The following is a 26,606-nucleotide window of genomic DNA, read 5'->3' as shown; positions in this document are numbered from 1 at the left end:
TGGGTCCTGTAGTGCTGATAGTCAGCTGTGTATGTGCAGACTGGAGCTCCTGAGAGGTGAACAGGGCTTTGCATTGATGAGCTGTGCAATGCATGCATAGGCTGTGCTGCTACTGACACTGCCTGAGTGTTATTAATGTATCCTGGGTCTGTTACTGTGTATAGAGGTACCAGTGACATTGTGACCGCTCTCTGCTTACAATTCCTCCAGGATCCTCCTGTATATTGAGATCTCTAGGACCCTGCTGTCATTGCTAGTTCCTGGGGGTGGAGGGATACAGAAGGAGGCTGGTTGGGTTTCTTTGTTATAAGCTTGTTTTCCTTTAAACTGAGATTTCTTGCTGTGGCTGGGATCTCATTGGATGTGTGCAGTGACAGGTTGTAAGTGGCGGGCAGGTGTCTGTATTACCTGCCCCCCCCCCCCCCCCCCCCCTGGTTTATGGCGGTTGCAGCTGTCTGACAGAAGCTGTATAGGTGACAGGCATCCTGCATAGCTGTACTTCTCTTCTATACTCCCACTCACTGCTATGTAAGTTCAATAACAAGCCTTGATTTGTATATGCTGTTGTGATTGCATGGCGCGTATGGATGTAAACTATATTTAGAGTGATGTAAAGTTTTCATTTAGTAACATTTCTGTGCTTTGATGCCTTCTTATTACCAGTAGTCAGTGTTTTTATTTTGAATCTGTTTCTGTTTTTTGTTTGTTTGTTTGTTTGTTTGTTTGTTTGGTCTGTGGTGACGATTTGCAGCCTATATCTACCTGCATTTATCCTTCAATATGGAGATTAAGTTGCATTGTAAAATCCACGCAAGTCCTATGAATGCTAATTATAATTTATAATAGTCTTAGGACACTGAGAGTGTATTTATAGAATTATGGTTCTGACAATGCTAAATTCCTTGTCGTATAAACAACCCTTTATGAAGCTAAGAACACTGTACGCTGTTTGCTCAAGAAGTACCGTAATGGTACGCTATTTGCGTAACGATCGCTCAGCGGTAAGCGAGACGCTCAAGCGTCACGTTCGCTCACGGCCTAGTGATCACAGGACACGTTATTGGTTATGTCTAGGGGAAAGATTCGCTGTAACGTAGCATACGCTAGAGACCACGAGGAGGTCACCAGCGGTGCAGACGCTCACAACACTATACCTTGATATTAAACCTTATACCGATGAAACACACAGAATACCTTAATGTGAGTACAGGGTGTAAATGCAACCTTGTGTAACCTGACTATCTACAAAGCTGTTTGAGCGTCACCGACGCTCAAGTGAACACTTAACACTATAGTAAATACACTGATACTGGTTTAGGGTTCCAAAGCCTATTATCTGTATTATATCTAGTATACTTGTAAAAGAGTAACACAGTACAAATGATACACTACAATATAACAAAGACTTCCTAACCAAACACCTAACTAAGGGATAAACTACAATGCTATCCTGGTCTAACACAATACAATACAATAATACTACGAAGTATTTAAGAGAAAAAGAGGAGAGAGAGAGATAGAGAGAGAAAGAGAGATATTGGCTCACAGAAAGACAATGATTACGGAGAGAACTTACGCACAAAGGGTATGATCGCCTGCGCCTCGATATCCAGCTCCCGATTATCAGCAGATAACCGTTGATGAGAGAGTGAGAGCTGGATGTGGTCGGTCTGCCTATTTATGCCCCACACACAATGCAATCTCCTAGTCCCTACAATCCTACAGTTTATTGGACACAGGAATTCGGCCCTGTACTGTAACCAAAGGTCATAGGTTGATTCATACAGGTGGGCTGTGCTGATTTCCAACAGCTCAGGTGGGTGGGGAACTGGGTTTCCCGCCGCATACCTGAGTATGTGCAAATCATAGAAATGGACATAAACTTCTTATGTCCATAACTATTCGCACGAGCGATTAATACGCTCCAAACCAACACCGGAATATTGCTAATTAAATACTCTTCCGATGGGTACCAAACACTGCTGTATGACTCCTGTTAGACCCTTCGTGCAATACAAAGAGGGATTCCTCCGCTCAGGGACATTCTATCTAAACCAAACTTACAGAAACTATTGAGGGGAACATGATCTATAAACTACATTAATTGTGAACTTTTGTAACGAATGAGTCGCACGCTACGATCACATAAACTCTACCGTAAATGCGCATACTGCGCGTGCGAGTGCACGCTATTGCGGGTATGCGCTTCCACGGGAGAGCGTACGCATGCGCAGCACGGACCAGTGTGCGGTGCAAATATGGCAGTGTGCACTAAGACATTTTTCTGACTTTGACAGTCCACCCTTTGGCAGTCAATAATAACTGCCACAAAATATTTAAGGAGAAAAATGTAAGTCAGGGGTTAATTGATTTCCATGGTGGGGTAAGGAAGAAGAGAGGAGTAGGTGTGAAAAGGGTATGACCTAGTGAGAGAGTAGGAGCATGTGTGTATGAGTCCATGTTTGGAGGGTCATGTATCATCATGCCGTACGTGTGGTAAATCAAGCTTCGAGGTATTGCGAAGTATACATTTGAATTCCTTCTTATCCTGTGGTACAGGTCTGTGGATGGGCTGTCAAACTCTACCGAGCTCATTTCGGCTGTGGTTGTAACACAATGGGGATGCACATTTTAGTTGATGATACATGAATTGGGGGGGGGTATGTGGTTGCTGCTATCTGTGCCTGTATTCCCTATCGACTATGTGTGTTATTGCCTGAGGGTTGCAGAGATGAAGATAAAGAACACTTACGAAAAATGCAATGATATTCTATGTCAGGGTAATGTACGTTCGTCGATTGAGGTCTTGATTGGTGTCGGTTGATTGGAGTCTTCTTCTTTGTGCTTTTGCTCATAAATCGTGAGTAAAGCATACAACGTCCATGGATTTACAAAAAATGTTGGGCTAGCGTGGTTTTAAAGTTCCTAGGGAAACTGGGGTACCCATGGCATTGTCCATCAAAATCTTGTTTATCAGGTCGTCTGCTCTTCTTCTTTCCATCTTTCCGTTGTCGGCCCCTTGGCTCATCAAATCCTTCGTCTACGTGGGTCTTTGTACCTCGGAGGAAAACATAGAAATGGGTGAAAGACGGACCGTATACTCATTACATCATTACGTCGTGGTTTCTAGCATTGGGTCATAAATCAAATCCAGGTTAATTACAGCTTCCTCACTCCTCAAGCTCATCACTTTCGTACTTTGCTTGCACCTCATCAAAGCCTGCCCGCATCTAAATATCAATCCAATAGATATAACGACACCCAAAATACATAGGAGAAACTTTCCAACATCCATTATGACTCCTTGAACCCAGTCTCCTAAACCGGAGAACCAATTTCGCGGGTTCAACCATGACACCCAACTAGTCAGCTCATTACCTACAGCAGCAAGGGTGAGATTGTGTTTTCGACGAAATTCCCACTTTAATTGCAGAATATCGTCCATCTTTTGGTCTATGACCTCTACCGGATCCTCGGTGCTATTTGTGATATACGTGCAACACTTTATGCCGTACTGTGTTGCCAATGTAACACAATATCCGCCTGTTACTGCTGTAAGATAATTAAGAACCATCCTATGCTGAACTAGTTCTGTTTTGTAAGCTTGAAGTTCTCTTCCAGTGTATCTAAACGTGTCATCATACATTTCAGTGATATTATCTAACAAATTGGCGAGTGCGGAAATGTATCTATAATTCATCACACCTCGAGCGGTGCGAGTGAAATCTAACGCTACCAGAACCTGAATCCCGGTGGATTCATGGATAAGATCAGAGGCCGGATGCTCTAACCTTTCTGACAGTTGTCTTTTAACAAGGTGCTCGTAGTGAGTGTGAGTATAAGGAGTTTGGGCACCACGGTGTATGTCCTTCATTTTGTCATGTGTAACAGTCATTACTTCAGGCAATACTTTTCCAATATAACACAATCCTTCAGAGTTTGGGGCTAGCCACTTGTACGCCTTTCTCCCGCATATGAAATATGCGTCATCGGGGAGAACATAAGGGACGGAGAAGGACATGACCATGTTACAAACCTTCCAGGTGAAATCTCCTGACCCTAATTCTTCCAACTGCTTAATGCACGTATCGGTTTGTACGATATGAGCACAGTATCCTGGTGATACCTCTCCAACTCTAGCAATCCTATTTCCTAAGGTATATCGATACCGAAAAGATTCTCCTCTACTGGCTATGTGGCGTACCAGCTCTGTATCTGTAGGCATTCTATCTGCTCTGTGTGAAAAGGTCATGGTAAGGTTGCTCCATGACACTTCCCAATTTCCCGGTTTTCTGGGATTGGAGATGTTAAAACATATGAGGGACCTATCCACATGGTATTGGTGGAGCTTCAAACTAGGAGGGCTGGAGATGTTAAACCTCCGGTCCACCGGTCTCCCACCACTTAGCTCAAGTACCTCCCCTAACGTTAAAGGAAATGGTACTAGCCCTGATTTGCTGTGTCCCTGAGGTACTTGAGAGCATACCCAACAATCGGTCTTATTTAACACATTACCCACTAAGGAGTGATAGTCACTCAATGGATGCCGGTCCATATGGATATTAAAACTGGATTGGCATTTCTTTGTTACAGAGCCTACAGATACAACTTTCTTTTTGAACTAACATTCCTTCACAGTTGTTTACAAATAACATGGTTGTTAGATCGTGCCCGGTACTCGCCTTTGCTTGGTGATTGGGTTGCTATTGGAAATTTACACCTCCGTCTCAGTCATCAGGACCTTTCTGGATCCTTTCTCGACCTCACTGGTACTCTCACCGAAACAGACTGCTCTGGTCAACATCATGGTTAACGGGAAAAATCCATATCACAGTCTCTTGGGGCAAGTCCATCTTACAGGAGGAGAAAAGAAGAAATTTGTAAATGGGGTATAAGAAAATCAGTTTGAGGGGGAGAGAACTCGTTACGATAATAAGTTCTCTCGTCTTGTTGTTCTTCTTGTTCTGCTGTCCTCTCAAAGGTGTTGTCTCTCAGTCTTCAAAAACGATCATTCTGGTGATGCAATATTCCTTCCTAACCGACGATCTTTCTGTAAGGAGCAAAAATCTGGCATTACCATTGGTCCAACTGAGGGGTGACATACCATCTTTAAATCATGGAAACATGAGTGAGAAGAGAGAGAAAATAAAAACAAAAGAGATAGAGAACAATTCATGTGCATATATACATTACATAACTCGACAATAACCATCAATAAGAAAAGAGAAACAAAGCATTTTTTAAACATTGTAAGAAAACATTGTTAGCATTAGAAAAACATTGTCAGACTTATTAGGCTGTCATATCTATGTATCTACTGGTCTCCTTGAGCAGTCCCTCCCCACCAGCACTTGCATTATTCCACTGTCTGTATCTGGCCAGAATACATTGTGGTGGATAGGTCATGCTGGGGTTTGGTAGACTTCTGCAAGGACCAAGCGAATATGCAATGTTTGAATTCTTACCAATAATCGTCAGAGATGGGGATAGAGAGAGAAAGAAAAAAAACATTTTTCACAAATACATTTACAACGTTTAACCTGGTCATTCCTGTGTCTTCAGTGAATGACCTCCCAATTTACTAACCGTTACCTCAGGCTTACCATCAGTTCTAATGATCACCTTTCCTGACTATATATTATGGGTGTGGCCCAAAATTCTTCCTATATGATCCCTGCTTGTAATTTGGTGTGTCATATTCATGCTCATTTTCATGTCTAGGGGGTCTAACTTTATGTGGGTTATTACAGTTACTGGCATAATGCCCTTCTCTTCTACAATGATAACAAACCCTGGGCTTCCTCCAAGTGTCAGTGAAATGGGGTCTTGGCTGATTTGATGCCTCCTCAAACGTTTGGATGCTCATCATCATCAATCGTTTCCCCTGTGCTTCCCTGGTTCCTTGGTTTTTATGATTATGGTGTGGTCTTTCTCGTGATCTACAATCTCTTGCAATGTGTCCCTTTCTATGACAATGGTAACAGACTACCATATCTGGATTTCTCGCAGGGGTGTGGGGCTTTTGTTGGGGTGGTCTTGTGGTTTGGGCCTGTATTTTTGCTGCCATTAACTTATCTCTTTGTGACTCTCTGTATCTGGTGATATTCTGATCCTGATTGATGACGGCCTCTCTTAGTGCAGTCACCGAGATATCTCTCCAGTTTGGGTTGGTGGTCTGTACCCTTGTTTTTAATTCATCTTTTAAACCATTCATTAATACCTTAACCGCTATTCTTCTATGTTGTGCATTTGTCTTGATGTCCGTGATCCCAGTGTTTCCAGCCATTATTTGCAGTGCTCGATTGAAATAATTAGAAACATTTTCCCTTCCGTTTTGTCTTATGGAGAAAATTTCATTCCACTTGACAGCAGCTGGGAAATATATTCCTAACTGTCGGTTAATCTGCCTAATACATTCCTGATTGTGTTCCTCCGTACAAGGTACCTCTGTGTTTAATTTACAATCAGCAATGAACTTTTCAGGGTCAACCCTGGAGGGCAAACATGCCCTCAGCACTGTCCGCCACTCTTTGTTGGTGGGTTCTGTGGCGTTTCCTAGTTCTTTTATAAACCTTTGACATTTGGCTAGATTTTTCCTAGGATCAGGAAATTCAGACACAATTGATCTCAATTCGGTCCGGGACAAGAGACAGCGCATTGCACTGTCCTTGACGGGAATGATTCCCTGATCGTCAGTCTTCCCATTGGGGACTGAGATCACCCTGGCCAGATTGAGCTCAGTTCCATCATCTTGTGTTGGCCTTACAATATGGGGTACATCTGTTTGTGCGTGATATGAAACATTGTACGTACCTGTGGACACGACCTCACCTGACCCTCCGTTAGGGGGTTCGATTATTGCCTTTACCCATTTGGTCGTGTCCACCTGGATGGCTTCTGTGATGGTTGTTGGAAGAGGTGCTGACATCGTTCTGGGCTCACTGTCTTGTTTGTATTCCTGAGGGAGGTTTGACATGGGGTGCAACTGGCACAGGTTAATAGTTGTACATTCAACAGTATTACAATAATCATTGTTACATTTATTACACTTATTCTTATAATCTATATTACAGTTGCTAAGAGCGTTTTTATTGTTCCACCCTTGTGCTTTTCTCTCCGCAATCAACTCCTCTCCCGATGCCATGTCTCTCCTCTCAAGATAAGAGTCAGAAAAGTCAATAGACTCTCTTTGTAATTCACTTTCCTGTTGCCATAACTGTAAATATTCATAATGTTTATTTTGTCTCTTCGTTAGTTCAACGAGACTTATCCTCCTCCTTAAATTTTGTAACACCTCTGGACTGAAGCTACCTATTCTTGGGAACTTGTCCCTGTCTTGTACAGTCATTCTCTCCCATTCATCACAAAAAACTTCAGCGTGATTTCCATATTTCTTACACATCACATATCGTGCCGACCCGATGGATCGGTTCTCTGAATCAACCTGAACCTGGGTTGATCGCCCCCTACCTGAACAAATGGCCCCCATAATCTGCAGGCGTTGCTTATTCCTCCTTGAATATCAAGGCTTTCAGCGCACCCTTACAAACAAACCAAGATGTCCTTGGGCAGGCCGGCGGTGGTGGTTTATCAAGTACCCCACTTACTTCTCGCCCACGTTGGCCTATGCCGCAATCACTGTAAACCAGAGCTGTGGTACCCAACCCAGGGCCCCTGTGAACCTTTAGTTTACTGGAACATATGAGGGTTACCCGCAGGACACTTACTCTTTCCAGTAAAGTTGGGGTTGTTAGATAGTTCCTGAGTGACCAGCGAACTTCCCTTCCAAAAATAAAAAATTACACAAATCACGTCAGAATGTACAGATAGCGTTTGTGACCACTTTACTCTAATGGTATTAGGTCAGATTACTAACTACTGCACACAATAACGTGCGGTCCAATCGTTCAGTATACGAGCACTACTTGTCATGTACTGAAAGATCAATGGAATCGATGTTTTCGGCTGCGATTCCTTCAACCAGAGCTTGTATGGCCTATATGGGTTCTGCACCAACACCCCAGGCGTTGTGCCACTGGACTTTTATAGCGGACCTTTTTACCTTATGACCTCCTTATGACCTCCTGGTCTGTTACCCTTACCTTATGGTCCGCTATACTCTAATGCTCAAATATTATTTAACCAGAGATGCCTCCCTGGCCACCGTATATGTCACTTACACGTATGTTCCTTAACGAGTACCCGACTTTCCTTTTGGTTCCACCTTAAAGTTATATAAACTTTTGTATACAAAACACACTCACTCAACACATGTACACTTTGTTTCTATATCTATTTCTGCGCAGAAATTGTCTTCAGGCCAAGAGTGTTACCAATTAGGAGCAGGATCTGTTAAACTAAATTTTCAGATTTTCCAAAAAATAGATTTGCGTTATTTACCGCGTCGCGTTATCTACCGCTGTGCGTTACTTATCGCTTTTGCGCTAATTATCGCTTTGCGCTAATTCAACTTTTCGTGACTTGGGCTACGTGGGCGTAACCAGACGCTACGTTGCGTAATGAACGCTGCGTGCGTCTGCCTTTTGGATTGCGTACGCTAGTCTTTGTTAGCGACACGTGTACGCAATGCAAAGGATCCACCGTAACACAATATATTTATTTATCAATGTAGATGATCCCTGATCATCTACCGCAATCCACACTGACTGCCTTGTATCTCAGACAAACCGTGTGTTTGTTCTATACTTTAACTATTACCTCTACTTTTAAATAACAGCAAATCTCTTTTTAGCACTTTCTATCAACTATAAAAAAATTGGCAAACAGGAATAGTGATATACGAAATTTGAAAAAGAAATGCAGATAAATGTATGCGTACGCAAGACAAAAGAAAAATAAACAGTTTTAAAAGACACAAGCGTTTTGTTCTTACTTCCGGTTACCGGATTCCTTCAGCACTCTTTACCTAAGCGAAGCAGACGCTTATCCCGTCAGCAACTGCGAGACAACCTCCCACCCTTTTGCTGGGGGATAACGTCTGCTGATCTACCTAGTGCAGATGTGAAAAGGACCGGACGAGCCCGCAATTGACAATGCTAAATTCCTTGTCGTATAAACAACCCTTTATGAAGCTAAGAACACTGTACGCTGTTTGCTCAAGAAGTACCGTAATGGTACGCTATTTGCGTAACGATCGCTCAGCGGTAAGCGAGACGCTCAAGCGTCACGTTCGCTCACGGCCTAGTGATCACAGGACACGTTATTGGTTATGTCTAGGGGAAAGATTCGCTGTAACGTAGCATACGCTAGAGACCACGAGGAGGTCACCAGCGGTGCAGACGCTCACAACACTATACCTTGATATTAAACCTTATACCGATGAAACACACAGAATACCTTAATGTGAGTACAGGGTGTAAATGCAACCTTGTGTAACCTGACTATCTACAAAGCTGTTTGAGCGTCACCGACGCTCAAGTGAACACTTAACACTATAGTAAATACACTGATACTGGTTTAGGGTTCCAAAGCCTATTATCTGTATTATATCTAGTATACTTGTAAAAGAGTAACACAGTACAAATGATACACTACAATATAACAAAGACTTCCTAACCAAACACCTAACTAAGGGATAAACTACAATGCTATCCTGGTCTAACACAATACAATACAATAATACTACGAAGTATTTAAGAGAAAAAGAGGAGAGAGAGAGATAGAGAGAGAAAGAGAGATATTGGCTCACAGAAAGACAATGATTACGGAGAGAACTTACGCACAAAGGGTATGATCGCCTGCGCCTCGATATCCAGCTCCCGATTATCAGCAGATAACCGTTGATGAGAGAGTGAGAGCTGGATGTGGTCGGTCTGCCTATTTATGCCCCACACACAATGCAATCTCCTAGTCCCTACAATCCTACAGTTTATTGGACACAGGAATTCGGCCCTGTACTGTAACCAAAGGTCATAGGTTGATTCATACAGGTGGGCTGTGCTGATTTCCAACAGCTCAGGTGGGTGGGGAACTGGGTTTCCCGCCGCATACCTGAGTATGTGCAAATCATAGAAATGGACATAAACTTCTTATGTCCATAACTATTCGCACGAGCGATTAATACGCTCCAAACCAACACCGGAATATTGCTAATTAAATACTCTTCCGATGGGTACCAAACACTGCTGTATGACTCCTGTTAGACCCTTCGTGCAATACAAAGAGGGATTCCTCCGCTCAGGGACATTCTATCTAAACCAAACTTACAGAAACTATTGAGGGGAACATGATCTATAAACTACATTAATTGTGAACTTTTGTAACGAATGAGTCGCACGCTACGATCACATAAACTCTACCGTAAATGCGCATACTGCGCGTGCGAGTGCACGCTATTGCGGGTATGCGCTTCCACGGGAGAGCGTACGCATGCGCAGCACGGACCAGTGTGCGGTGCAAATATGGCAGTGTGCACTAAGACATTTTTCTGACTTTGACAGTTCAGGTCCCCATAACTGCACGCTAGGGATATATTATTTGGCAGTGTGGTAAAAGGTGTCACGCGTCCATTGTTTAACAAACGGAGTATTGGGTAATGACATCTGTGACGAGTGGTTCTGTATATGATTGTGCGGAGGTGAGCAGGTTTGGCTGGTGGGGTATGTTGTCAGCTGGAGAACGAAGTGGACCCTGTTGCCATCTATCCAATTTGTGCCTACATTTGTTGTGTTAGAATAGTCTGATGTACCCGTTTGTAGGGGATGTAGTTATGTGACAGGCGGTCAGGAGATTCACATTACTGACCCCCACATCCAGCCCGCTGTAGTAGGATGGGGCTAATTAATCCGCACTACTTCTGTTTTGTTGATTATTCAGTTCCATGTTAGGATCTTGTACCGACAGAAATTAAACTTCCATTTACGTAAAATATTTGTTTTGACAATTTTAGTTCACCACATTTTTATTTGATTCTGCTTGATATGGTCACTTAAAAAAAATAATTCATGATATAATTTGGTATATCGTTGTACAGCGCTGGGGTCATGGGTTCCGACGTCTGTATATTCCTCTTCTGTTCACAAGGGTGTCACCTGTGGGCTCCTGTTTCGTCTCATATGGGGCCCATTTATCAAACGGTATTTGTGGCTATTTCCACCCGATTTCAGTTTCCGGGGCTATTTGCAAATACTATGTATCCCCTGAATGCATGAAGGAGGTATCGCAGCAAGTATCTCCCATTGGTTTCTATGGGGGATGCGATGCTGCCCGATGTGTTAATATAGAGAATGTGAAACATTCCCGATATTGACCCCCGCAGCCTATGGGTTACACATTGCAGGATGTAGTTCTGGCAGGGTTCCTCAGGAACCCTCCGCCGGAAATGGCCCCTTTGGACGACGTTGAGGCTATCGTGCATCGGCACATCGCAGAGACGGGCTCCTGCATGTGCTGGATGATGCATGCTGCTGATAAAATCGCATATTGCAATGCGACCCTGGGCGGTAAGCTCCCACCCAGATCGCATGCAATATGCGATCTATGAGAAATGCTCCCGTAGTCTTAAAACTTTCTTCTAGGTTGATTGACTGATAAAATTGGTCCCCGTGTGTGTTTAAGTGGAAGGGGAATTTAGATTGTAAGCTCATCTGACACAGGAAGTGATGTAACCGTATTTGATATCCTCGCACCATATTTCATTATGCATGTCAGTTTTCATTTCTATATCTGGGACATTGATCTCCCCACATTTTGGGGGAATGTTATAGCTAACAACTTACCCTGTGGTGTTCCTATCTGTAGTATGTAACGTGCCATGTATAATGGGCCCTACACACTGCGCAACCCACCGCCGAGCTGCACGACCGCCGATATGGCAGATGGGCGACCCGGCGGCCGTGGGGGTGGTGACGGGGGGAGTGAAGTTTCTTCACTCGCCCCGTCACCTGGCTCCATAGCAGTGCATGCAAATATGGACGAGATCGTCCATATTGGCCTGCATGCACAAGCAACGGGGCACCAACAATGAATGAGCGCGGAGCTGCGCATCGTTCATCGCTGGTGCCCCCACACTGAGAGATATGAACGGGATCTCGTTCACTAATGAACGAGTTTGTTCATATCTTTCAGTAATATCGCCCAGTGTGTAGGGCCCATAAGTCTTTACTTAATAACTGGGGTATAATAAAAGTTAATGCTTCTTTTATTTTTTTTTAAAGAGGTTGCAGCTCTCACTGAACTGCCCAATATTAGTCCTGCTGTGCAGCGAAGTGTCCAGTTTAAGGACACAGTCAGTGTGGGCCTCCCTTGACCGTTAGGCAACCTGCGTGTGTTTCCCCTTTGACAGAATGGTTGCCTCTCAACAGAATGGCTCCTTCATAGCCAGCTCCTGGTGCCAGGCAGACTTTTTTTTTATCAGCAGCTACACCCATACCAAAAATATACTCACCTGTGGTTCGATAGGACCACAGACATCTTGCATGCGTCAGGCAACCTTTCTGCTGGCAGCTTCTACTAACCTTGTGGATTGTCAGGCAGGTACTGTAATGTACTGTAACTCTGCCAGTGAGAGCGGTCCTGGGCCAGTAGCAGAGTGAGGTGCAAGACATTGGGGGACCCACTGAAACTTGCGAGCACCAGACCTCCCAGCTAAGTAAGGTTTTGGGATGGGGTATAATTTCTGATGCTCAATTTTAAAACTGTGTATTAAGTTTTTGGAGTTTTTGGAGGTGATCCCAAATGTTAGTATGTTGTAACTGCGGCATGGGTCTAAGAGCGAATAGAGTGTCTGCCTTGCCATGTAACTGGAACACCATCCTGCCATTTATCTAGCCTCTGTTCATGATTCCAATTTGCCTGTAATTTGTCACATTCATTGTATATCAACTGGTGATATCAAGTTTGGTAGCAGAGAACGTAGGTATTTTCCTTTTAATAAAGTCTATGCTAAGAAGAGGCATACAGAATATAAATGTACCCTCCTGCATGCTCAGTACCAGGGGAGATGTATCAAAACATGGAGAGCTAAAGTACCAATCAATCAGCTCCTAGGTGTCATTTTAGGGCTGTGTTTGAAAAATGACAGAAGCTGATTGGTTGGTACTTTATCTCTCTCCAAACTTTGATACACATCGCACCCAATTTGATGCTACTGTACAAGGGAGAAAATCAGAACCCACCCCCCACTGAGTATGTGTAGAGGGTGTTCTGGTGCTGTGTTCAAAGCATCCTTTTTGGTTGCTACTCCGGCATAGCATCATGGGTCCATGTGAGCTGAGGGTGACGTCAGAAACAGCAGGAGGCTTGTTTCCAGGATGGAAAGTAAATCCTAATGTATTGTATGTGGGACAGAAGTTCTAGTGAACAACAAATAATTTCATTAAGTAAAGTTGTGTAGTGGGTGTTGTACAGTATCATCTGCCCAGCCTGATAAAGGGGCTTTCATGGACAGGAAAGGATGATGTTACCCAAGATGGGTGGAAGTTTGAAGGGAATTCTGCCAAGATCCTGTTTACATGGGAGCTGCTGTTGTGTCTTGAGCTGTCTCTGTAGCTGTATACAGACTCCCAGCAAATGACATTGCAGGCATGCTGGCTATTGTTCGGCAAGCCCTGGAGAGAGTTGGCGGTGGAGTGTGGATGGAATTTGTTTCTCTGGGAAACAGAACATGGCAACACAATATGTCCATCCACCATTCCGTGTAGATTGCCAGCTCTTTACTTCACTGTTTGCTCTGATTGAAATGCTTGGCCATGTTTCACTGCATTATAAAGTGCATTATGATGTGGGGTTAAGCATATAATTGTATGATGGCCATGCCAAAGACATATTCCCAGTCCTGCCTGCAGGATTTTGCTTTTGCTGACCCCTACCACTGGAATACACTGGGCTCCCTATCCACTTCTCTCCGAAGCTTCAAACCAGCTCTCAAAACCCCTATCAGCTCTGCTCCTAAACCTCCTCTGTGTCCCTTCACGCTGACCCATTCTCTGTGTCATCCAAGTCTGTTCATTATAGATTGTAATCTCTTATGACCAAGGTCCTCTTCCCTCATATACTCTTCCATTCCTTATGCCAGTGGTTCTCAAACTGTGTGCCGTGGCACCCTGGGTTGCCTCAGGACACTTGCAGGGGTGCCTTTGTTTGGTGGTCCAGGACCAATTCAAATTATGTATTGTCAACATAATCGGCAAAACCAGCGCTGGTGACTGTCAATCATAAAATATGTGGCCAACCGGAAAAATTCCTTTCCCTCATCACACAATTGAACCTGAGGATGACCTATAAAAACAATTTACTTAATTTAATATTTCTTTCTAAAGTTCTCTATAAGAAACCTTTGGCCTAGGGGAGCTGTGAAAAACATTCTGATACTCTTAAGGTGCTGTGATTCAACAAAGTTTTGGAACCGCTGCCTTATGCAGTTATCCCCCCCCCCCCCTTTCAACCCATGCACCCATCAACTAGGGTGAAGTTCAGCCATCTGATTAAGTAGTTATATGGGGTATTCAATTGTTTTTATGTAAGTAGTGATCACCTGACTGGCGCCCAATACTTCTCTTGCTGTCATGCGTAAAAGCACAGGGTTTGGTTGTGTACTGTGGCTAAACCCATGCAAAATGTTGGGTGTGTTGTTGAAACGGCAGGTTGGGTGCACTAAATCCCGATTTTGGGGGTAATTCCAAGTTGATCGCAGCAGGAAATTTTTTAGCAGTTGGGCAAAACCATGTGCACTGCAGGGGGGGCAGATATAACATTTGCAGAGAGAGTTAGATTTGGGTGGGTTATTTTGTTTCTGTGCAGGGTAAATACTGGCTGCTTTATTTTTACATTGCAATTTAGATTGCAGATTGAACACACCACACCCAAATCTATCTCTCTCTGCACATGTTATATCTGCCCTCCCTGCAGTGCACATGGTTTTGCCCAACTGCTAAAAAATTTCCTGCTGCGATCAACTTGGAATTACTCCCATTGTGCAGATTCCTGCTCGCCACCTCAGGAGGGTGCGATAAACAAATGAGCATCACAGAATTCACACCCTTTGGCACAAACTATTACATAGCTCCCGTCACTTTAGGCTGTAGCTGCGGGCACCTTAAAACAATTGAATTCCCCCATGGTGTCTTAATTTTCATAAATGTGTAGCTATTGGATGCCATGGCTGTATTGGTTAAGGGCGGTACACACGGAGAGATCCGTGCTTAATTTCTAAGAAATCTGACTAGACTTCTTAGAAATTAAGCATGGATCTCTCCATGTGTATGCCCCATAGCCAGGGGCAAATTTAGCCACTAGGCACACCAGTAATCGATCCCCCCCCCAAACCAATAATGCAAATCTAGTTAGATCGCTCATTTCACCGCTGGGTGAAGTGAGCATCGCTCAGCGCACATCTCCGTACACATCGGTAGGTGTGTACGGCCCTTTAGTATCCTGCTAAATTGTGCTTTGTCGCTACTGTAGCTTTTTATGTCCTGTGCCTTTTTTTTGTCCTGTTTGTTTGTTCTTTATCTGAATTTGTACTTTGTGGCTATAAATAAAGGATAATGCTAAAGCACTTGGTATATTAATTATATTAACTTAATATTCATTTTGTTTTAAATGCAATATATTAAATATAAGAATTCAATACAGAATGAAAAATGTACTTGCAAATCCTACTCCTGTAACTGGCCAGCCCTGCTGTCCTCTGATGTCAGAAACTACGGTGTCACTGATGACCCCATTCCCCCACTGTGAATTTTCCTCTTATGTGAATGGAAAACATTGGGGCATACTATGAATTTGGGGGAATAGTGCACCATGTCTGTTCATCTGTGTATTCTAGCTTAATATAGGGCACTGTACTCCCAGACAATTTTTTTCACAGTGTTTCCCTTTTAAATTGTACTTTTTGTTTGTGTTTGAAAAATCTGACATCAATGGTACATACTGACTAAAGGCTAATTGCAATTTAAAGTTAATAACACGCATAGCGTTCTTGATTGAATCAGCCTTTCATCCGAGTCCCTCCCCTGTCTGCCTTCTACGTCCTGCAATTATGCCATTTGCATCATTTAAATTGGCCGTCGGAGTGGGCTGAGGATCTTGTGACACCAATGTCCTGTTTCTCATAGAAAGTTTCTCAGCCGTACAGCGGGCGTCCCCCTAACACTACACAGTAAGTTACCTGTCTTGTTACTACTGATAATTTATACGCCAGCATGCAAATAGGGGAATAAAGAGGAAAATATACTGTACTGTAAATATTCTGTACATGGTATTTATACATTATGTGCTCAGAGTTCTCTGGACACTTTAAGGTGGTTGTAGAAAAGTTGTAGAACTCTAACAAGGAGCTAGAGGAAGTGATACAGCCTTAAAATATGTTTTAGTTCAGTGTATTTCAGCGGGATCAGGTCTGAAGATCGACAGTGTCTAGGTCGACAATGTTTAGATCGACAGTCACTAGGTCGACATGGATGGAAGGTCGACAGGGTTTCTAGGTCGACATGTGCTAGGTCGACAGGTCTAAAGGTCGACATGAGTTTTTCAAAAATGTTTTTATTTTTTTGAATTTTTTCATACTTAACGATCCACGTGGACTACGATTGGAACGGTAAAGTGTGCCGAGCGAAGCGAAGGCACCATGCCCGAAGCATGGCGAGCGGACGCGGTGCACTAATTTGGGATCCCGGTCACCCTACGAAGAAAACGACACCAAATTTTTTTTAAATCCTCATGTCGACCTTTAGACCTGCCGACCTAGCACATGTCGACCTAGAAACCCTGTCGACCTTCCATCCATGTCGACATAGTGACTGTCGACCTATAGTGGTCGACCTAAACATTGTCGACCTAGACACTGTCGATTTGATGAACCACACCCATTTCAGCAGCCGCCCTGTCTAATCTCTATATACTTTTGTACCTTACCTTTATAACGGGATCAGTATGAAATGCCGGCGGACAGGATCCCGGCTGTCATGATCCCGACAGCGGTATCCCGTCCGCCGTAATCCCGGCAGCGGGATGAGCGCTAGAAAGTCCCTTGCAGGATCACTGTGCTCGCCACGCTGCAGGCACGGTGGCTCTTTGCTTTCGCCACAGGTTCTATTCTCCCTCTATGGGTATCGTGGAAACCGAGGGAGAGTAGCCGGTATTCAGACGGCGGCATTTCACCGCTAGCCGGGATCCCAGCATCGGCATTGTGACGACCTGGATTCCAACCAGGGGTATTTTAACCGCTTCCCTTTATGTAACTCTTCCGTCATACTCAACCATGTGTCAAAAAGCAATATCAATCAATATATAATTATAAGTGTCCAAATGGGCCCTTCGCCTACCTAGGTCCCATAGCCAACTGCTAAGCCTGATTTTGATCAAATGCAGTAAAAGAAGTGTGGTACCGTTGACTTATTAATATTACTGCGCATGACCATAATTAGAACTCATCAAGGATACTTACTGAGATCCTACATCTTTGAAACATTACCTACGATGGAAAATCAAATTCATACGTAAATATAGTGGATGTAGGATGTTATTTTCATATGGTCAGATGGCAAGCAGCAAAGTCCAATTTGGCCATATACATTTAAGACCAAATTGCACTGCATCTGTCCATTCATCACTCTTGGTAAACTACTAGATCATACGTGGCTTTACTGGGCCAAAAAGTGGTATCCTCAAAAGATTGCACATGCAGGCTGATAATTGTCAATTCCAGAACTCCTTCACCGACGTGACAATAAATTTGAAAAAACACCTGTAAACTCACAAGAAAAAAACATGAAACAAGCATATAGCAAGTTCCATTGTCTTTCTTCAGATTTGAGATGTTTTCAGAAACCTAATTTTCTCATAGTGTAATTCTGGATTAATAACATCTTCTGTAGGTTTCAAATTTATAAGAGGCAGCACGGTCTTGACCTCCGTATAGTTAAAGTGAAAATTTGGTCTTAGATAGGAATCGCTTCCCTATAGCCCTACAGATTCACATGGTTTATCCCATAAACGCCATCTTTGGTCTGGCTTGAGCTGAGCGGACCAAATTGGGTAGACCATTGGCAAGAACGGGTAAGCATTCAGAAGTGTTTATAGACTGGCTTCATTTGGCTCCATGAGGTTTAACGGACTGAATTATTCACGCCAAGGTTTAATGAGTAGAGTTTGTTGCTGTTTGCAATCAATTGCACCCGTATGTTCATAGAGAGTCTGATTAATTTTTGTCACAGTAGGTCAGGTATTTTAACATTTATTGAGCTTCTTACTGTTTTGAAGTAAGGATGACGCTTCCAGGAAACACCAGCCCACATAAAATAAGTTTGTTTTGTTTGTCAAGCCAACATCGAGCAGGTAAAAATGGTTAAGTGCTAAAGCTACTTCAGATTTGCACCACTGAAATATGTTCGTTAATTGCCATTAATCATTTGATCAGTTGAGTGTACAGTAGAGGCAGGTGTAGCAGGTGACATTAGTGTACTTCAAGATTTCTATACAGCGCCTACCTGTGTAGATGTAACTTTTTATTTATTGTTTTTGGTAAGTGATCTCCCATATCTTTAAATAGCTAAAAGCAGCCAAGGTTTCTTATTAATGTTCAGGAGTAGAACAGCATCGTGTTTAATGTATTTGCTGTGGCTTAATATTTCCTGCAAAGACTGCTAATGAATATACAACACTGTAGCTACACTATTCAGGAACGTACAGAGCGTTCCGATCCTCTCCATCAGCCTGCCAGTGAACCTCCACAGCCTTCATTAATCTGCATTATTCTTTTAAACCTCTCTATAAGGCCATTGCCCTGTAGTCTTGCATTAGCATAAAAATAAATACAAGTGTGCATCTATTTTGTGTTTGATATTTGGTTGCTATGTGATAAAAAAGCAAGTGGTATGCCCTGCATTTGCAATTGTTTAAAGAACATCAGGGGTATGGGGCTTTTCCCATTGAATTCAATAGGACATTAATTTCAATGGGGGTTTCTAGTGTGTACAATGCATGTAGAATCCCCACTGAAATAAATGGGTATTTAAATGGAATGGGAGAAGCTTCATTGTTTAAATAAATAAATATATAAATAAATAACATGTTTCCTTGTGCCCTTATTCCTCAACCAAACTCTACGCCAGACAGCAGGGATAGCTCCAGCACAGGGGAATCCTTGTCTTTGTGAAATTAGCCTGGATGGTAAGCATGGTGATTGGGCTGTCCTTTTTTTAAACACAGCCAATCACAAGCAGCTTGGCTGGTGGAAAGAGGAATTCAGGACTCAATGACTTGATCACACGAGGAGATTAATCAAATCTCTTTTTGTTGTTGTTGGGGAGTTAACAATGCATGGGACATGTGTCTGTGGTCCATCCATTTCAATTATATTTCTAAGTTAAGGGGAGCTTCCAAATGTAGCACAGAACTCAATTGAAATTAAATAAATTGACCACTGGAATATGAGGCTAATCACATTGTAGCACAGTGATGATGTAAGTGCTTGTGTTAACTCCTCATGTACATAAGGCGCTCCCAATACAAATTTTCAGGTGCAATGGCAAAATTACACTTGTAGTGCACAGCAAAATCTAATTGCTGATATTTACCGGAATGGAGAGACATACGTGTCCATATGCTTGGCTTCATAGCTATCATCATTATCCGTACACACTCGCACCAGCCCTATCTCTGATCCAAAAATCTGTATGGAAACAGGCTTAATGTGTATGCCCACAGCCACCAGTTCTATGTACTGGCCTTGGATACACCATTGGTAAGCTTGCCCACGTACGGGCATATAGTTACCACACAGTTTGCCTATTAAGTGTAGATGTGAATTTCTTATGACTCCATATCACCTGTTGTGGAGTGCTCTGGAGTATGTGCAATGCAAAAACACACAAGATCCATCCTCCAATCAGACTTGCGTACAACTCTTAAGCTAGCTACACACTATACAATTTTTGCTTTGATTTGGCAATAATTGAGTGATCTACCTGTTTTTTGGTGTGGTGTATAGGCATGACCACTTTGGCCAAACGGTGATAAAATGGCCACAAATGCTCTCCTTTGGTTATCGAATTGATAACACTTGCCAGAAGAAATTGACCATATGGTCCCAACATCGTAAAGTGTGTGGGCATTCTTGATAATTTGCCCATATTACCTATGGTTATTCCTATTAACTCCTCTTCCTTGTGGGTGGACATATGCATGATATTCAGTGTGGTGTGGTAGGAAATCAGTAGCTTAGTGTGTAGCGCCAATATCAGACCTTCACTGGCATAGTGTGTAGGTAACATGAGCCATCCTTCCATAGTTGGAAATAACAGGTTAATTTTTGCTTGGCAGATGTATAAGACAGCTCTGTTAGACGTCAGAATAACAAAAAATGTTTTCTCTGACGTCCTAAGTGGATGCTGGGGACTCCGTCAGGACCATGGGGAATAGCGGCTCCGCAGGAGACAGGGCACAAAACTAAAGCTTTAGGATCAGGTGGTGTGTACTGGCTCCTCCCCCTATGACCCTCCTCCAAGCCTCAGTTAGGTTTTTGTGCCCGTCCGAGCAGGGTGCAATCTAGGTGGCTCTCTTAAGGAGCTGCTTAGAAAAAGTTTTTAGGTTTTTTATTTTCAGTGAGTCCTGCTGGCAACAGGCTCACTGCATCGAGGGACTTAGGGGAGAGAAGTTCAACTCACCTGCGTGCAGGATGGATTGGCTTCTTAGGCTACTGGACACCATTAGCTCCAGAGGGAGTCGGAACACAGGTCTCACCCTGGGGTTCGTCCCGGAGCCGCGCCGCCGACCCCCCTTGCAGATGCTGAAGATTGAAGGTCCAGAAACCGGCGGCAGAAGGCTCTTCAGTCTTCTTGAAGGTAGCACACAGCACTGCAGCTGTGCGCCATTGTTTGTCACACACTTCTCACCAACGGTCACGGAGGGTGCAGGGCGCTGCTGGGGGCGCCCTGGGCAGCAATGTAAATACCTTTTATGGCTAAAAAATACATCACATATAGCCCTTGAGGCTATATGGATGTATTTAACCCCTGCCAGATATTACAAACTACGGGAGAAAAGCCCGCCGGAATAGGGGGCGGGGCTTATTCTCCTCAGCACACAGCGCCATTTTCCTGCTCAGCTCCGCTGTGAGGAAGGCTCCCAGGACTCTCCCCTGCACTGCACTACAGAAACAGGGTAAAACAGAGAGAGGGGGCACTTTTTTGGCGATATTTTATATCTTTAAGCTGCTATAAGGATACAACACTTATATAAGGTTGTTCCCATATATATTATAGCGCTTGGGTGTGTGCTGGCAAACTCTCCCTCTGTCTCCCCAAAGGGCTAGTGGGGTCCTGTCTTCGATAAGAGCATTCCCTGTGTGTCTGCTGTGTGTCGGTACGTGTGTGTCGACATGTATGAGGACGATGTTGGTGTGGAGGCAGAGCAATTGCCGGTAATGGTGATGTCACCCCCCAGGGAGTCGACACCGGAATGGATGGCTTGTTTATGGAATTACGTGATAATGTCAGCACATTACAAAAATCAGTTGACGACATGAGACGGCCGGAAAACCAGTTGGTACCTGCCCAGGTGTCTCAGACACCGTCAGGGGCTGTAAAACGCCCTTTACCTCAGTCGGTCGACACAGACCCAGACACGGACACTGAATCTAGTGTCGACGGTGAAGAAACAAACGTATTTTCAAGTAGAGCCACACGTTATATGATCACGGCAATGAAGGAGGCTTTGCATATCTCTGATACTGCAAGTACCACAAAAAGGGGTATTATGTGGGGGGTGAAAAAACTACCTGTAGTTTTTCCTGAATCAGAGGAATTGAATGATGTATGTGATGAAGCGTGGGTTAACCCAGATAGAAAAGTGCTAATTTCAAAAAAGTTATTGGCATTATACCCTTTCCCGCCAGAGGTTAGGGCGCGCTGGGAAACACCCCCTAGGGTGGATAAGGCGCTCACACGCTTATCAAAACAAGTGGCGTTACCGTCTCCTGATACGGCCGCCCTCAAGGATCCAGCTGATAGGAGGCTGGAAACTACCCTAAAGAGTATATACACACATTCTGGTGTTATACTGCGACCAGCCATCGCCTCAGCCTGGATGTGCAGTGCTGGGGTGGTCTGGTCGGATTCCCTGACTGAAAATATTGATACCCTGGATAGGGACAGTATTTTATTGACTATAGAGCAATTAAAGGATGCTTTTCTTTATATGCGAGATGCTCAGAGGGATATTTGCACTCTGGCATCGAGAGTAAGTGCGATGTCCATATCTGCCAGAAGAAGTTTATGGACGCGACAGTGGTCAGGTGATGCGGATTCCAAACGACATATGGAAGTATTGCCGTATAAAGGGGAGGAATTATTTGGCGTAGGTCTATCGGATCTGGTGGCCACGGCAACTGCCGGAAAATCCACCTTTTTACCTCAGACCCCCTCCCAACAGAAAAAGACACCGTCTTTTCAGCCGCAGTCCTTTCGGTCCTATAAGAACAAGAGGGCAAAAGGACAGTCATATCTGCCCCGGGGCAGAGGAAGGGGTAAGAGAGGGCAGCAAGCAGCCCCTGCCCAGGAACAGAAGCCCTCCCAGGGTTCTGCAAAGCCCTCAACATGACGCTGGGGCTGTACAAGCGGACTCAGGAGCGGTGGGGGGTCGACTCAGGAATTTCAGCGCACAGTGGGCTTGCTCACAGGTGGACCCTTGGATCCTGCAGGTAGTATCTCAGGGTTACAGGTTGGAATTCGAGAAGTCTCCCCCTCGCCGGTTCCTAAAGTCTGCTTTGCCAACGTCTCCCTCAGACAGGGCGACGGTATTGGAAGCCATTCACAAGCTGTTTTCTCAGCAGGTGATAGTCAAGGTACCCCTCCTACAACAGGGAAAGGGGTATTACTCCACGCTATTTGTGGTACCGAAGCCGGACGGCTCGGTAAGACCTATTCTAAATCTGAAATCTTTGAACCTGTACATACAAAAATTCAAGTTCAAGATGGAATCACTCAGAGCAGTGATAGCGAATCTGGAAGAAGGGGACTTTATGGTGTCCCTGGACATAAAGGATGCTTACCTGCATGTCCCAATTTGCCCTTCACATCAAGGGTACCTCAGGTTCGTGGTGCAAAACTGTCATTATCAGTTTCAGACGCTGCCGTTTGGATTGTCCACGGCACCTCGGGTCTTTACCAAGGTAATGGCCGAAATGATGATTCTTCTGCGAAGAAGAGGCGTATAAATTATCCCTTACTTGGACGATCTCCTGATAAGGGCAAGGTCCAGAGAACAGCTGGAGGACGGAGTAGCACTAACCCAAGTAGTGCTGCAACAACACGGGTGGATTCTGAATTTTCCAAAATCTCAGTTGACCCCGACAACACGTCTGCTGTTCCTGGGAATGATTCTGGACACGGTTCAGAAAAAGGTGTTTCTTCCGGAGGAGAAAGCCAAGGAGTTATCCGAACTTGTCAGGAACCTCCTAAAACCAGGAAAAGTGTCAGTGCATCAATGCACAAGAGTCCTGGGAAAGATGGTGGCTTCTTACGAAGCAATTCCATTCGGCAGATTCCACGCACAAACTTTTCAGTGGGATCTGCTGGACAAATGGTCCGGATCGCATCTGCAGATGCATCAGCGGATAACCTTATCGCCACGGACAAGGGTGTCTCTTCTGTGGTGGTTGCAGAGTGCTCATCTGTTAGAGGGCCGCAGATTCGGCATACAGGACTGGGTCCTGGTGACCACGGATGCCAGTCTGAGAGGCTGGGGAGCGGTCACACAGGGAAGAAACTTCCAGGGAGTATGGTCAAGCCTGGAGATGTCTCTTCATATAAATATACTGGAGCTAAGAGCAATTTACAATGCTCTAAGCCTGGCAAAACCCCTGCTTCAGGGTCAGCCGGTGTTGATCCAGTCGGACAACATCACGGCAGTCGCCCACGTAAACAGACAGGGCGGCACAAGAAGCAGGAGAGCAATGGCAGAAGCTGCAAGGATTCTTCGCTGGGCGGAAGATCATGTGATAGCACTGTCAGCAGTGTTCATTCCGGGAGTAGACAACTGGGAAGCAGACTTCCTCAGCAGACACGATCTACACCCGGGAGAGTGGGGACTTCATCCAGAAGTCTTCCACATGATTGTGAACCGTTGGGAAAAACCAAAGGTGGATATGATGGCATCTCGCCTCAACAAAAAACTGGACAGGTATTGCGCCAGGTCAAGAGACCCTCAGGCAATAGCTGTGGACGCTCTGGTAACACCGTGGGTGTACCAGTCAGTGTATGTGTTTCCTCCTCTGCCTCTCATACCCAAAGTACTGAGAATTATACGGCAAAGGGGAGTAAGAACGATACTCGTGGCTCCGGATTGGCCAAGAAGAACTTGGTACCCGGAACTTCAGGAGATGCTCACGGAAAATCCGTGGCCTCTACCTCTAAGACGGGACCTGATTCAGCAGGGACCGTGTCTATTCCAAGACTTACCGCGGCTGCGTTTGACGGCATGGCGGTTGAACGCCGAATTCTAAAGGAAAAAGGCATTCCAGAAGAGGTCATTCCTACACTGGTTAAAGCCAGGAAGGAGGTGACTGCACAACATTATCACCGCATTTGGAGAAAATATGTTGCGTGGTGTGAGGCCAGGAAGGCTCCCACGGAGGAATTTCAACTGGGTCGATTCCTACATTTCCTGCAAACAGGATTGTCTATGGGCCTCAAATTGGGGTCCATTAAGGTTCAAATTTCGGCCCTGTCGATTTTCTTCCAGAAAGAATTGGCTTCAGTTCCTGAAGTCCAGACTTTTGTAAAAGGAGTACTACATATACAGCCCCCGGTTGTGCCCCCAGTGGCTCCGTGGGACCTGAATGTAGTTTTGGATTTTCTCAAATCCCATTGGTTTGAGCCACTCAAATCGGTGGATTTGAAATATCTTACATGGAAAGTAACCATGCTACTGGCCCTGGCTTCAGCCAGGAGAGTATCAGAATTGGCGGCTTTATCGTATAAGAGCCCATATCTGATTTTCCATTCGGACAGGGCAGAACTGCGGACGCGTCCTCAGTTTCTGCCTAAGGTGGTGTCAGCGTTTCACCTGAACCAGCCTATTGTGGTGCCTGCGGCTACTAGCGATTTGGAAGATTCCAAGTTGCTGGACGTTGTCAGGGCATTGAAAATATACATTTCAAGGACGTCTGGAGTCAGAAAATCTGACTCGCTGTTTATACTGTATGCACCCAACAAGCTGGGTGCTCCTGCTTCTAAGCAGACGATTGCTCGTTGGATTTGTAGCACAATTCAACTTGCACATTCTGTGGCAGGCCTGCCACAGCCTAAATCTGTCAAGGCCCATTCCACAAGGAAGGTGGGCTCATCCTGGGCGGCTGCCCGAGGGGTCTCGGCATTACAACTCTGCCGAGCAGCTACGTGGTCGGGGGAGAACACGTTTGTAAAATTCTACAAATTTGATACCCTGGCTAAAGAGGACCTGGAGTTCTCTCATTCGGTGCTGCAGAGTCATCCGCACTCTCCCGCCCGTTTGGGAGCTTTGGTATAATCCCCATGGTCCTGACGGAGTCCCCAGCATCCACTTAGGACGTCAGAGAAAATAAGATTTTACTTACCGATAAATCTATTTCTCGTAGTCCGTAGTGGATGCTGGGCGCCCATCCCAAGTGCGGATTGTCTGCAATACTTGTACATAGTTATTGTTACAAAAAAATCGGGTTGTTATTTGTTGTGAGCCGTCTGTTCAGAGGCTCCTACGTTTGTCATACTGTTAACTGGGTTTAGATCACAAGTTATACGGTGTGATTGGTGTGGCTGGTATGAGTCTTACCCGGGATTCAATATCCTTCCTTATTGTGTACGCTCGTCCGGGCACAGTATCCTAACTGAGGCTTGGAGGAGGGTCATAGGGGGAGGAGCCAGTACACACCACCTGATCCTAAAGCTTTAGTTTTGTGCCCTGTCTCCTGCGGAGCCGCTATTCCCCATGGTCCTGACGGAGTCCCCAGCATCCACTACGGACTACGAGAAATAGATTTATCGGTAAGTAAAATCTTATTTCTCTATCGTCCTAGTGGATGCTGGGGTTCCTGAAAGGACCATGGGGAATAGCGGCTCCGCAGGAGACAGGGCACAAAAAGTAAAGCTTTTTCCGATCAGGTGGTGTGCACTGGCTCCTCCCCCTATGACCCTCCTCCAGACTCCAGTTAGATTTTTGTGCCCGGCCGAGAAGGGTGCAATCTAGGTGGCTCTCCTAAAGAGCTGCTTAGAAAAAGTTTAGCTAGGTTTTTTATTTTACAGTGATTCCTGCTGGCAACAGGATCACTGCAGCGAGGGACTGAGGGGAGAAGGAGTCAACTCACCTGCGTGCAGGATGGATTGGCTTCTTGGCTACTGGACATCAAGCTCCAGAGGGACGATCACAGGTACAGCCTGGATGGTCACCGGAGCCGCGCCGCCGGCCCCCTTGCAGATGCTGAAGTCAGAAGAGGTCCAGAATCGGCGGCTGAAGACTCCTGCAGTCTTCTAAAGGTAGCGCACAGCACTGCAGCTGTGCGCCATTTTCCTCTCAGCACACTTCACACGGCAGTCACTGAGGGTGCAGGGCGCTGGGAGGGGGGCGCCCTGGGAGGCAAATGAGTACCTATAAAGGCTAAAAATACCTCA

The 26,606-nt window shown here is 44.8% G+C and overlaps 1 protein-coding gene across 7 annotated transcripts in view; it reads left to right on the top strand.

Annotated features, from left to right (window-relative positions):
• The window catches only part of LPIN1 (lipin 1), a 374,679-nt gene that overhangs the window by 191,066 nt on the left and 157,007 nt on the right, over window positions 1-26,606 (top strand). The window contains exon 1 of one of the 7 annotated variants that reach the window (XM_063915396.1): window positions 438-528. The exons of the other annotated variants lie outside the window; for them this stretch is intronic. The gene's annotated coding sequence lies outside the window, so the exon portion shown is untranslated. Of the gene's footprint in view, window positions 1-437; window positions 529-26,606 lie in introns of those variants that run through there. 7 annotated transcript variants of the gene reach the window in all.

Source organism: Pseudophryne corroboree, chromosome 4 (genome assembly GCF_028390025.1).
Source record: "Pseudophryne corroboree isolate aPseCor3 chromosome 4, aPseCor3.hap2, whole genome shotgun sequence".
NCBI lineage: Eukaryota > Metazoa > Chordata > Amphibia > Anura > Myobatrachidae > Pseudophryne > Pseudophryne corroboree.
Note: the sequence above shows the minus strand (reverse complement) of the source record. Positions and strands in the feature narration are given on the sequence as shown.